This window comes from Ctenopharyngodon idella, chromosome 20, assembly GCF_019924925.1.
Source record: "Ctenopharyngodon idella isolate HZGC_01 chromosome 20, HZGC01, whole genome shotgun sequence".
NCBI lineage: Eukaryota > Metazoa > Chordata > Actinopteri > Cypriniformes > Xenocyprididae > Ctenopharyngodon > Ctenopharyngodon idella.
In genome coordinates this window covers 19,833,259-19,843,822 of record NC_067239.1, presented here as the reverse complement: position 1 = coordinate 19,843,822, position 10,564 = coordinate 19,833,259, and the positions used below count along the sequence as shown (strand labels likewise).

Sequence of the window (10,564 nt, the reverse complement as noted above, 5' to 3'; positions counted from 1 at the left end):
GTTGCATCAAATGCAGCAACAAAAAAAAAACATTATAATCATTGACGCTGTCTACACTGGATACAGTACAGATGCCCGTTCACTTTACTCCACGTGCTTGAGTGCAGACAAGAGGACAAACAGAAGAGTAAACAGAAAGTTTGCTTTGACGCGTCCTGTTTAAACAGCTTGTTTAAGTCTCTCTGTACAGACTTCAGAAGCATACTAGCATCATGGAACAAGTGGATGGTTTGTTTTTAATGGTGTCCTGGGTTGCGTCGGAGGGTTCTATGTTTGTTCAGTAAATTTGACTGCAGATTATTTTTTAAACGAGGCACAGTGTAATGGAGAGTTCGCGAAGAAACATTTGTTGACAGATGAAGCAGTCAGCTGTATTGTATCTGACAGCAGATACATCGCAAATTGTAAGTAAAGAATTTCATCTTGTCTGTAAATTACGGTTTTATATGGATAATATTTTCAAAACACCCACTTGCAATAGCGGGTGGGCGTTGATACTGTTTCTCCTATGCAATGACGTTAGCCAATCATAACAGTGCCTGTATACTGACAAGCCTTAAAGGAGCCGCCCCTTAAAATGGATCATTTCAGACAGAAGGTCCAAATGAGGGTTGAAAATAATCGTTTTTTTAACATATTTGCGTTGTTTTGTTTTGATCAAAAAACTTTATTAACATTATAAGTGAACCTCAAGAAACATATAAAAATAAAAATCCATTTCATGACAGCACAACAGTTTTCAATATTGCAAATAAAAATAAATGTTTCTTGAGCACCAAATTAGCATATTAGAATGATTATCTGAAGGATCATGTGACACTGAAGACTGAAGTAATGGCTGCTGAAAATTCAGCTTTGACATCACAGGAATAAATTACATTTTAAAATGTATTAAAATAGAAAACAGTTATTTTAAATTGTAATAATATTAGACAGTTTTTACTGTTTGACTGTATTTTGCTCAAATACATGCAGCCTTGGTGAGCACAAGAGACATCTCTCAAGAACATTAAAAAATCTTACTGACCCCACACTTTTGAACGGTAGTGTATTTAGCTTGCAAAAATATATATTGTCAGAATATACAACTTTTAAATATGGAGAAAGATACTTTTTGCAGGCATATGTTGAAGTTACAGCATCTACCAGCAAGAGCTAATGGGGGCATGCAAACTAGTTAAACCATGTCACCTTGGATGAGATAAAATTAGACAAAGCTTTTAAGAAAATCCCACTGCGCTGTTTTATCATTGTTTGCACATCACATGTGCTCAGGAAATGTAATAGCTCTTATCTTCTCAGTTAAAGATACAGATAATGGTATGCAATTAGATAAATAGCAACGCTTTATGAATGAGGCATGAAATGACCCTCGCTAAGGGACATATTAGTAAAACCTGGATGCCAGTTTTCACCATAACACTTCAAAGTTGCAGTGAACTAGGCTTTATAAGGCATTACATAATCTGACTGGGATGCTTTAATGCAATGTTTTGCACAAACAAACTATTAGCAATAACCTGGCAATAACCTCAGTACTCTGGAGGGTGATAGAGTTCCCTTCAAATATGTTTCATTAAAGCAGATGTGATATTATAAAAATAGTTAGCTAAACATATTGAATAAAGCTCATTCAAATTCTTTTAGATTTTCTCTGTCATGACAGTAGTTGACCTTATCAGAAAAATCAACACAATCTCATTGCAATTTGTAACTATTTTAAGTTTTGACGAATTGGTGACTAATTCGTATGAAGTTGTACACTCTCATTTGTACGTTTTCGTACAATCTGCTTACGCCCCATTGACGGTTAGGTTTGGGGTAGGGTTAGGGTTGGACCTTCATGCCTTTTTCTCCCCTAAAATGCAAACATTTTCACATACTAGGAATTCACGCGAAATCACTACCTTGTAAAATAGTTTTCTCATGAGATGGGGTTGGAAAAAAACGGACTGTAGAAGAAGTTTATGCTAATGTCCATTATATCACCTCTTGAGGCAGCGTTGAGCACAACATGTATTTTCATTGTATTATGAATAACAGTTTGACACATTTTACCCTAACCCTAAATCAAGAGCAGACAAAATTGAACTTGAGTAGATAAAAGTGTCTGCGTTCATGTATTTGCGAAGACTAGTTCTTAGTTTTCGGCTTAAATCTACACGTGTGCCACTCGAAAACAGAAGAGGCTTTTACTATGCACTGCCCACACAAAGCTTTTGTTCTTTACTCTCTTCAAAAGAAATTGAGCATGTTCAAGTGAGGTGTTTTATAAAAGGCTATGCAATTACTGTAAAAGGTATATTGGAATGTAGTAGATGTGGCGGACCTATTTTTAGTTGGTTGCAAGGAGTTAGTTACCATAGAATTCTTCTTTCTCTTTGCCTCTTTTTCTCTCACACATACTCTAGCTTTCATTGTCATAGAGTCCACCGGTAGTTGCTATGGAGACAGCCCCCGTTATCCCACGCTTGGTATTGTATTTTGAACAACCCTTTAGCAGGTGGGGGAGCCGTGGAGACCAGATCTGCCGATGGGTATGTACCAATCACAATATAAGACCTCACAGGAGTACCCTGGGTATTTGCGCCTTTAATGTAATTATGTAAAAAAGCTGTCTGTTAAGTCTTTAATGATGGGGCTGTCTTCGGTTTCAAACACAGCCTATATTCATAATCGGCCTAAAATGATCTCTTATGCTATATTGCTTAATTAAAAGAAAGGAAATATTGGTCATCTGCCACAGTGCATTACTGTTCAATGAACTCCAGAAAGTAATAGGCCACACCCACTTAATATAGTGTTAGATTAAATATAGATTAAATATAGTGTTACATAAATATGCATGAGTGTCATATTATTAAAATTGTCTATATACCTCTCCTAATATTTCATACATTGTAATAATAGACCTCATTCACAAATAATTACATACATTTTGTGTATTTATGTGAGCAGAAAATTTACTTATGCAAAACTGGTAAGCATGCACATAAAATTGTTCTTGCTGTTTTAAAGATGCAATGTGTAAATTTTAGGAGGATCTATTGACAGAAATGCAATATAATATACATAACTATGTTTTCAGTGGTGTATAAAGATGTACATAATAAACCGTTATGTTTTTATTACCTTAGAATGAGCCATTTCTATCTACATACACCGCGGGTCCCCTTATATGTTAAAGGGGTGGTTCATTGCGATTTCAATTTTTTAACTTTAGTTAGTGTGTGATGTTGCTGCTTGAGCATAAACAGTATCTGCAAAGTTACGACGCTCAAAGTTCAAAGCAAACTGAGATATTTTCTTTTAAAGAATTCTCTGTTTAAGGACTACAACAGCTGGTAGGGACTACAACAAGCTTCTTCCTGGGTTGGTGACATCACTAACCCAAGAATTTACATAAACCCTGCCCCTGAGAACACGCAACAAAGGGGGTGAGGCCATGTTACTGCATTACAGTAGGTAACACAAATGCAACAGCATGTCATAAAAGCAAGATGACAAAATGACAAGTTATAAACGTAATTAAACTAAACTATATCTGTTCTATCTTCATGCAGCATATATTCTCTGGCTCTGTTAGCATCTTACAAAAGTTCCCACAGGAGCGATTTATAGATTATCATGACAGAATATGCTAATCAATGACTTTAAGATAGTTAACTCCACATCAGCTACATAAATTCATCAACTAACCATTCAGAAACATCCTGTTGCATTCTACATGTTGTCACTTCTTCTTGAGTCTCTCCATCATCCGTTTTGAACATAAAAGGCTGAACAGTTTCTGACATTTTCAGTGAGTCTGCGTGAGGTAATGTGAGGTGCTGCTAAGTGCTAACATGAGCTCTTGAAACTCTGCCCCCTTTTGAGAGCAGCAGCTTATTTGCATTTAAAGGGACACACACAAAAACGGAGCGTTTTTGCTCCCCCTTAAAAAGTGACAAATTTAACAAGCTATAAAAAATTATCTGTATGGTATTTTGAGCTAAAACTTCACATACACACTCTGGGGACATCAGAGACTTATTTTACATCTTGTAAAAGTGGCATTGTACCACCCCTTTAAATCGTCATTTTGCGGCGGCATGTTTCTACAGTAGCCCTAAATGGACAAACTGTTCTACAGAGCGCTTTTGCTTGACTGGCTTCTCTCTTCTGACGACAACATTTTTGTCCTGTGTTAACCACGGTAGCTTCTCTATATTGCAATTCACAATCTCACCGCTAGATGCCGCTAAAATTTACAAACAGCACCTTTAATGCTCATGAATCTGAATTATTCTAAAAGAGAAATAGAGCTTGTTATTTGCATAAAACACACGCAAACCATATCCATATAAGGGTTTTCCCTTCTGAGAGCATGTTCGAGTGCCAATTTTCAAAACCAATAAAACACACACACGTATATATAAAAATTTTTATATAGTTTCAGATAGTTTCAGACTAGCTGTGCATATGCATATAGCCTGCATTTTGTCATGTGTTTTGTATATTACTTATTACTCAAAAATAATATCTTTGTAGAGTCACTAAGTTATTCCATTTCTGATACATTTTTTTAAGCATTTGTTTCTTAGGCTACTGGGAATATGTGGTTCTGAAGGCTTTCGTAAATTAATTGCAAGCTTATTGATGAATAACACCAGCAATTGTAGAAAGTGAATCACTCTCCTCGGAAACTGAAGGAGCCAGCTGAATTTCAAAGGTCATCCCAGGATACTGGGAAATGCCTCATTCCTTTCTGCTGACCACAGTATATTCTAATGGGGCTGGTAGAGTCACGTCAGTCAATTATCGGTCATGCTCTGAGAACCATATTGCAGTTGTGGGGAAGTAGGAAAGTCTTAAGTCTTTTGTTTACAAAGAAGCAGGAATAAATAGCCATCTGGAAGGAATAAATAGACGCATGGAAATCAAGAATCTGAGCAGCTCATTGATTCAGAGAGTCTTGGAAGTATGTTGAGCTTTAGTGTTCCAGAGATGTGTTAGGCTGACTGCAGATTGTGTTAATCAAATGGATGGGACAGTCATACTGACTTCTGCTGTCCTCTAAACATATGCCTGTTCAAAGTATTTCTGAAAGAAAGGAAATGTGTGCAGCTTTTATCACCATGGTGATGGCGGGCTGAGTAAACAGCGGGCCTGCTGACAGGCTACCGCAGTGACTAATGATGGCAATGAGGTCATTTGTTCCAGAGTGATGGGAGGAACTAAAATCTGGTGTGTATGTCTATATGTGTAGCTTCACCCATAGATGTAGTGAAAGTGTATACCGTACTTGTATAAACTACCATGTGCTGTACTGTGAAGTGTGGATTCTGTTCACATAAATATGCAGCCTGTTATTTACAGACCAGTGTGTAAACAGCTATAAAGATTTCAATGCTCCAAGTGAACACAACAAATATAGGCCTGGTCATGTTTGACTCTGCATAGAATGTTCTGAATTAAATATAAACAAAGAATGAAGCTAAAAGTGTGAACCTGATCATATATATTACATGTGTATGTTCGTGGACTTTTATGTTATTCCAGTCTTGAGTGCCATGTTGTAGTTCTTTGTAGTTTTTCCCCTTGATTAGTCTACCCAGGTGTGTCTCATTATCGTTATCTTGTTAAGCTTGTTTGCCCCTGTGTATATATCCCTTGTGGTTCTCTTGTGCTTGGTCAGTCGATGTTTGGTGTTTCTTGCGTTTACATGCTCTCTGTGCTCCCCAGGTTTTGGATTAGTTTGTGTTTGTTTATTAAACGTACTCTCTGCACTTAGATCCTCACCACTGCCTGTTCTCTCCAAACGCTACAGATCGACTGACCAAGCACAAGAGAAACACAAGGGCTATATACACAAGGGCAAACAAGCTTAACAAGATAATGAGGTAACAAAACACACCTGGAGAAGAACTACAACATGGCACTCAAGACAGGAAGTAACATAAAAGTCCACAAGCACACACAGGGAATATGTAACAGACTACAAAGGCTGAATCCCAAATGGCACCCTAAACCCTCATGGTCTTCCTCTGAGTCCGCACTTTTCTGACGTAATGCCGCTTTGACTGCCAGGTAAAGTCCTCTGTGTAGCTCACAGACTTGCGGGCTCAGCTGAAGTGCGCATCGAGGACGCTCAGCAGCCGCAAAGGGGGTGCTTGCGAGCACCCTTCTGAAACCTAAAATGATGAATGGGACAACCTACGGTTTTGTGAACTTAACAGACACGCACACGTGGCAGCCATTGTAAGTCCACAAGTCCAAATGTGCATAGAAGTGTGCCATTTGGGATTCAGCCAAAGAACTACAACATGACACTCAAAACAGGAAGTAACATAAAAGTCCACAAACACACACAGAGAGTATGTAACAATGTAACATTTAGATAATTTGCTCATCATTACAAGAACAAAATTGTTTTGTCACTTATTTATCGATCTGACTGTCATATTCAAGGCCATTTTGATAGCTCAAAAACATATTTAACCTTGAAGCGTCAGGTTGATTCCTCATGACTTTTCTTAATTATATGAAAACTGCATCATTTCTCCATGGAACCTATTACATTTGTTTGTAGTCTCTTACCTTTTACCCTTAACCTTTGTTAATAACAAAACAAAACAAAAAAAACACATAAATACAATCTTTTGTATTTTCTACTAGTGTTTTGGCTGGAGTCAAATTTACCCCAAAATGTCACTACATTGAATAGCAGTTATATTTCTGAAAGGTTTACTTTGTGATCCAACAAATATGATCCAAGTAAATACTGCAATAAATTTAAATTACTATAACACTGGGGTCTCTTAGACCTCAAACATGAACTTACAATCAGAAAATTATGGTTAGAAAACACCACAACATTACTTTTCAAATATTCCTCTGCATATTAACCCTAGATAATTATTAAAACGGGTACATTCAAATCATCTGATTAATGTGTAACATTTAAATTCTCTCAGTGGAAAAGGTGGTTGATCCAGACCCCACAAAACATCAGATCCTTTGTGGATGCATAATTCTAGCAGCCTCTTTGAAATGAGAACTGTGCACGGTGCATGCGCTCTCATCTTTGATTATGCATGAACTACCCCCTCCGTTTGCTCCGACTGCCACTACGTGGTGTGGTTGCCATGGTAACCGACGGGACGCAGACCTGAGGTGGGCAACAATAGGATTTTCCATGTGTGTAGTGTGTGAGAGCGAGTGAAGATTCCACTGCCTCCACCTCACCATATCAAAAGATGTATTTGATGATGGATAATATCTGTACAATTGAAGCATGAATTAAGTTATAGATTCAATATTTTAAGTTTATTTAATAAATCATATATGTTTATTTGCTCCAATTTCATTAGTTAAAACAGCAATGTGTATACAGAGGTTTTAGTATGTCAATGCAGTGCTTGGTGACATTACTGCATCACACTAGCATTTATCCCAACTCAACAAAAAAATGCTGCCAGCCAAGATAGACTGATTATCTGGCTGAAAAGAATAACTTATTAATCCATATTATACCATATTAATCCAAGGTAGTTTATGCTGGTTTGGTTCTGGTCTAGTCTGTGGACCAGCAAAACCATGTTGTTCACCAACAAAAATGTCTTTCTGATGAAGCTGGTTGACCAAGGGAGGTTAACTGGTTAACAGTGATGTGCAAAAGCATCGATAATTCTCAGCATTAATACAATAAGTAGGGATTGTACACCACTCTAAGAAAAGCAACGTTCTCTAAGCATGACGCAACGACTAGACAGAGATACAGAGACAGAGAAAAACAGGCACAGGATGTTCTTAGAATCTTACAATGGCCACTTTAAGACAGAATGTCTTACCCATTGAACATCCATGTGCGTTTATATGAAAATAAGAATTTAGGAATTTATATTCATAGGAATTCATAGGAATTTATAATGCAATTCGACTAATGATTTTTGAACTTGGCCTATCCTATACACAATCACTGTTCCCTTCTGGTGTGCTTGTTTTGGTTTTATTATATTTACCAGGGCAGTATCTGGAGGTCTTGCCAATAATCTGTTTTGTAATGATAGCCACACATCTACTGCACCATCTGGTGGAAACGGATATATTATGACAACTTTAGCAAAGATAACATTTTCAAGTGGTAGTCCGAGGTTTGATTGTGCTTTTGATGCTACTTCAAACCACGTTTTTCCTTGTACTATTGTCCACTCACATAATAGGTCCGATAAGGACATCAATATATTTCGCTTTGATATATTTTGAAAATTCTGTTCTTTATTGTGAACAGGTAAAACACAATTCTATCTGGATATGGTCTCTGAAGTATTATGTTTTCCAATCTTGGTTCTGACTCTAGGGAACTTTTAACTAAGTGAACAATATTCTCGCCGAATGCTTCGACAGCTTCTATGGATGAACACTGTGTGAAACTCTCTAGCGGCGGTACATCCATTAATAAGAATTTGGCCCTTAGTGCATACAGGGTTGTGTAAAGAGTTAGCACTGTTTGACTCAATGGGCCATATATCTTCTCGCTTTGGATTACCCCCACCTTACTATTTGAGGTAGTTCTTTCCTCCGCTTAATCAGTGTTTTTCCTCCTCCCTGTTAGGCAGTAAGGTGAATCCCCCTTTGAGATTCTATGTGTGCTTACATTATCTCAAATGTTTCCAAGAATGTTTAAATCCAGGGAAATAAGCAATTTTAACCAGGACACGGGCCATGTCCGTCGTTTCTGCTCGCACAACACTCAGCCCTGCTTTGCTTCATAATACAGTAACGTTAATAATCTCATCCATGAACATGATTTCTGCCGAGTCTCGTCCTGATTCTTTTCCACCGGCTGTAGACGTGAAGACAACATCTCCCATGATTCCGCGAAATCAATGTGTCATCAAGCTACGCCTTGAATAAGCGACCTCTAGTGGTGAAAATTTACATAGTGTGCCTTTAAGTGTTAAATATGATAGCAAAGATTGTTTCATGGTTAGGTTTTAATTACAAAGAAACAGACATTTCCAGTGAATTGGTTGAACCGGTCTCACCAGTTTGAGTTGATCAGAAGTGGTCATAAATTACTTCCTGAACTGATCCGGCTTAGCGGTTCCTTCAAACTACCTCACGCGTTGCGTGCTTATACACACATACAAATTTAGATTAAGTGTTATAAATATGATAGTTAATAGTGTTTCATACTCTTTAATTACAGATAAAGTCTACTGTGTGGTGCAGCTCACAACAAGCAGTGGCTGGTTTTTGGGCCAACCTCAGCTGCCATGAACAGCAGGAAGCTGAGTCGTGATGGGAAAAGCAGTGAGAGCATGTAATATTTATACCAGTTAGGAACTAAGTGTGCAAGACTCAAGTATAATTTTCTCTTCGCCCACAGCCTCCTACTATCTCTATCCATGCAATGCGACGTCTGTGGGGATGTGAAACGTGCCATACTGGAGGGAGTGCAATCCGCTGCATTATTAGTGTGAAGAATAATACCACCTGGCTGCAGTTACTGACTATTCCTGATTTCCATTGGCAACAATGCTGCGTTTTGCATAGAGAACATGAAAGAAAGCATGGGAGGCAGTAAACCATGAAATTGGCCCGGTGGTGAAAGAAGCAGCTTTCTTCAAAGAGGTGGGGAGGAGGAAGGGAGGTTTGCTTTGCTGATGCCCACGTGAAAAAAAAAGAAACACACACACACACACACAAGAAAAACACATAGGCCTATGCACTCAAAAGACAAATGTCACACTGCACATTGAATCTCCTTTTATTTTGTCTGTAACATATTATTGCTGATAATGTGTTAAAAATTCCCTGCAGCTCTTCAACTTTAAATGCATAATCTGGACATAAACATTCATGAATCATATTATAAATATGGTGTGCTTATACGTGGCTGGAGAAATGTCATAAAAATGTAATGTTTGATATGAATACTGCTAATAAGACCATCATACAGACAAGGACACTATTATATCTGTCATCATGGAGTGAGGAGAGTGGTAGGAAAAAAGAGAATGCTGCTCAGTTTTATTTATTTGTTTTATTTATTTATTTATTTTTGTAAAGGAAATTTGGGGGGAACGGATGCAGTCCAGGTATGGAGTACTATGATATTGTTTACACCCCCAAGGCACTGACAGATTCATGGACTTATACACCATCTACTGTTCATTGTCCATGATGACATATGTCTTAGTTATGCAGTAGAGACATGGCAGATAAAGTGGTAATAATAACTATGCATTTGTATTGCCAAAACAAAAGCACAATATGTAAATTAATGATAGCAATTGGTAACATTAAATCAAATAATAATCAAATAATAATATAAATAATAAAATAATTGAATTCTTTATTTCTACATACATGAGAGTGTGCAAGTATGTGTATTTTCTAAAATAAATTGAACTTCCAGATTAAATAATGTATTTAGTAAGTTTTATAAATATATAATAAAATTATACTGTATTATGTACAATTATTACACAATTACTTTTTTTTATATATTATGCATATGTATAAAATATAATAATAATATAATATAAATAATAATAAACCAAGTATTATTTATGAA

At 37.1% G+C, this 10,564-nt stretch overlaps 1 long non-coding RNA gene across 1 annotated transcript; it reads left to right on the top strand.

Annotated features, from left to right (window-relative positions):
- The first annotated feature begins 224 nt into the window (after window positions 1-224).
- Window positions 225-10,325, top strand: LOC127502376 (uncharacterized). The gene is made up of 3 exons (XR_007926846.1): window positions 225-404; window positions 9,194-9,297; window positions 9,374-10,325. It is a non-coding gene; the product is annotated as an uncharacterized LOC127502376 (long non-coding RNA).
- Window positions 10,326-10,564: the final 239 nt, after the last annotated feature.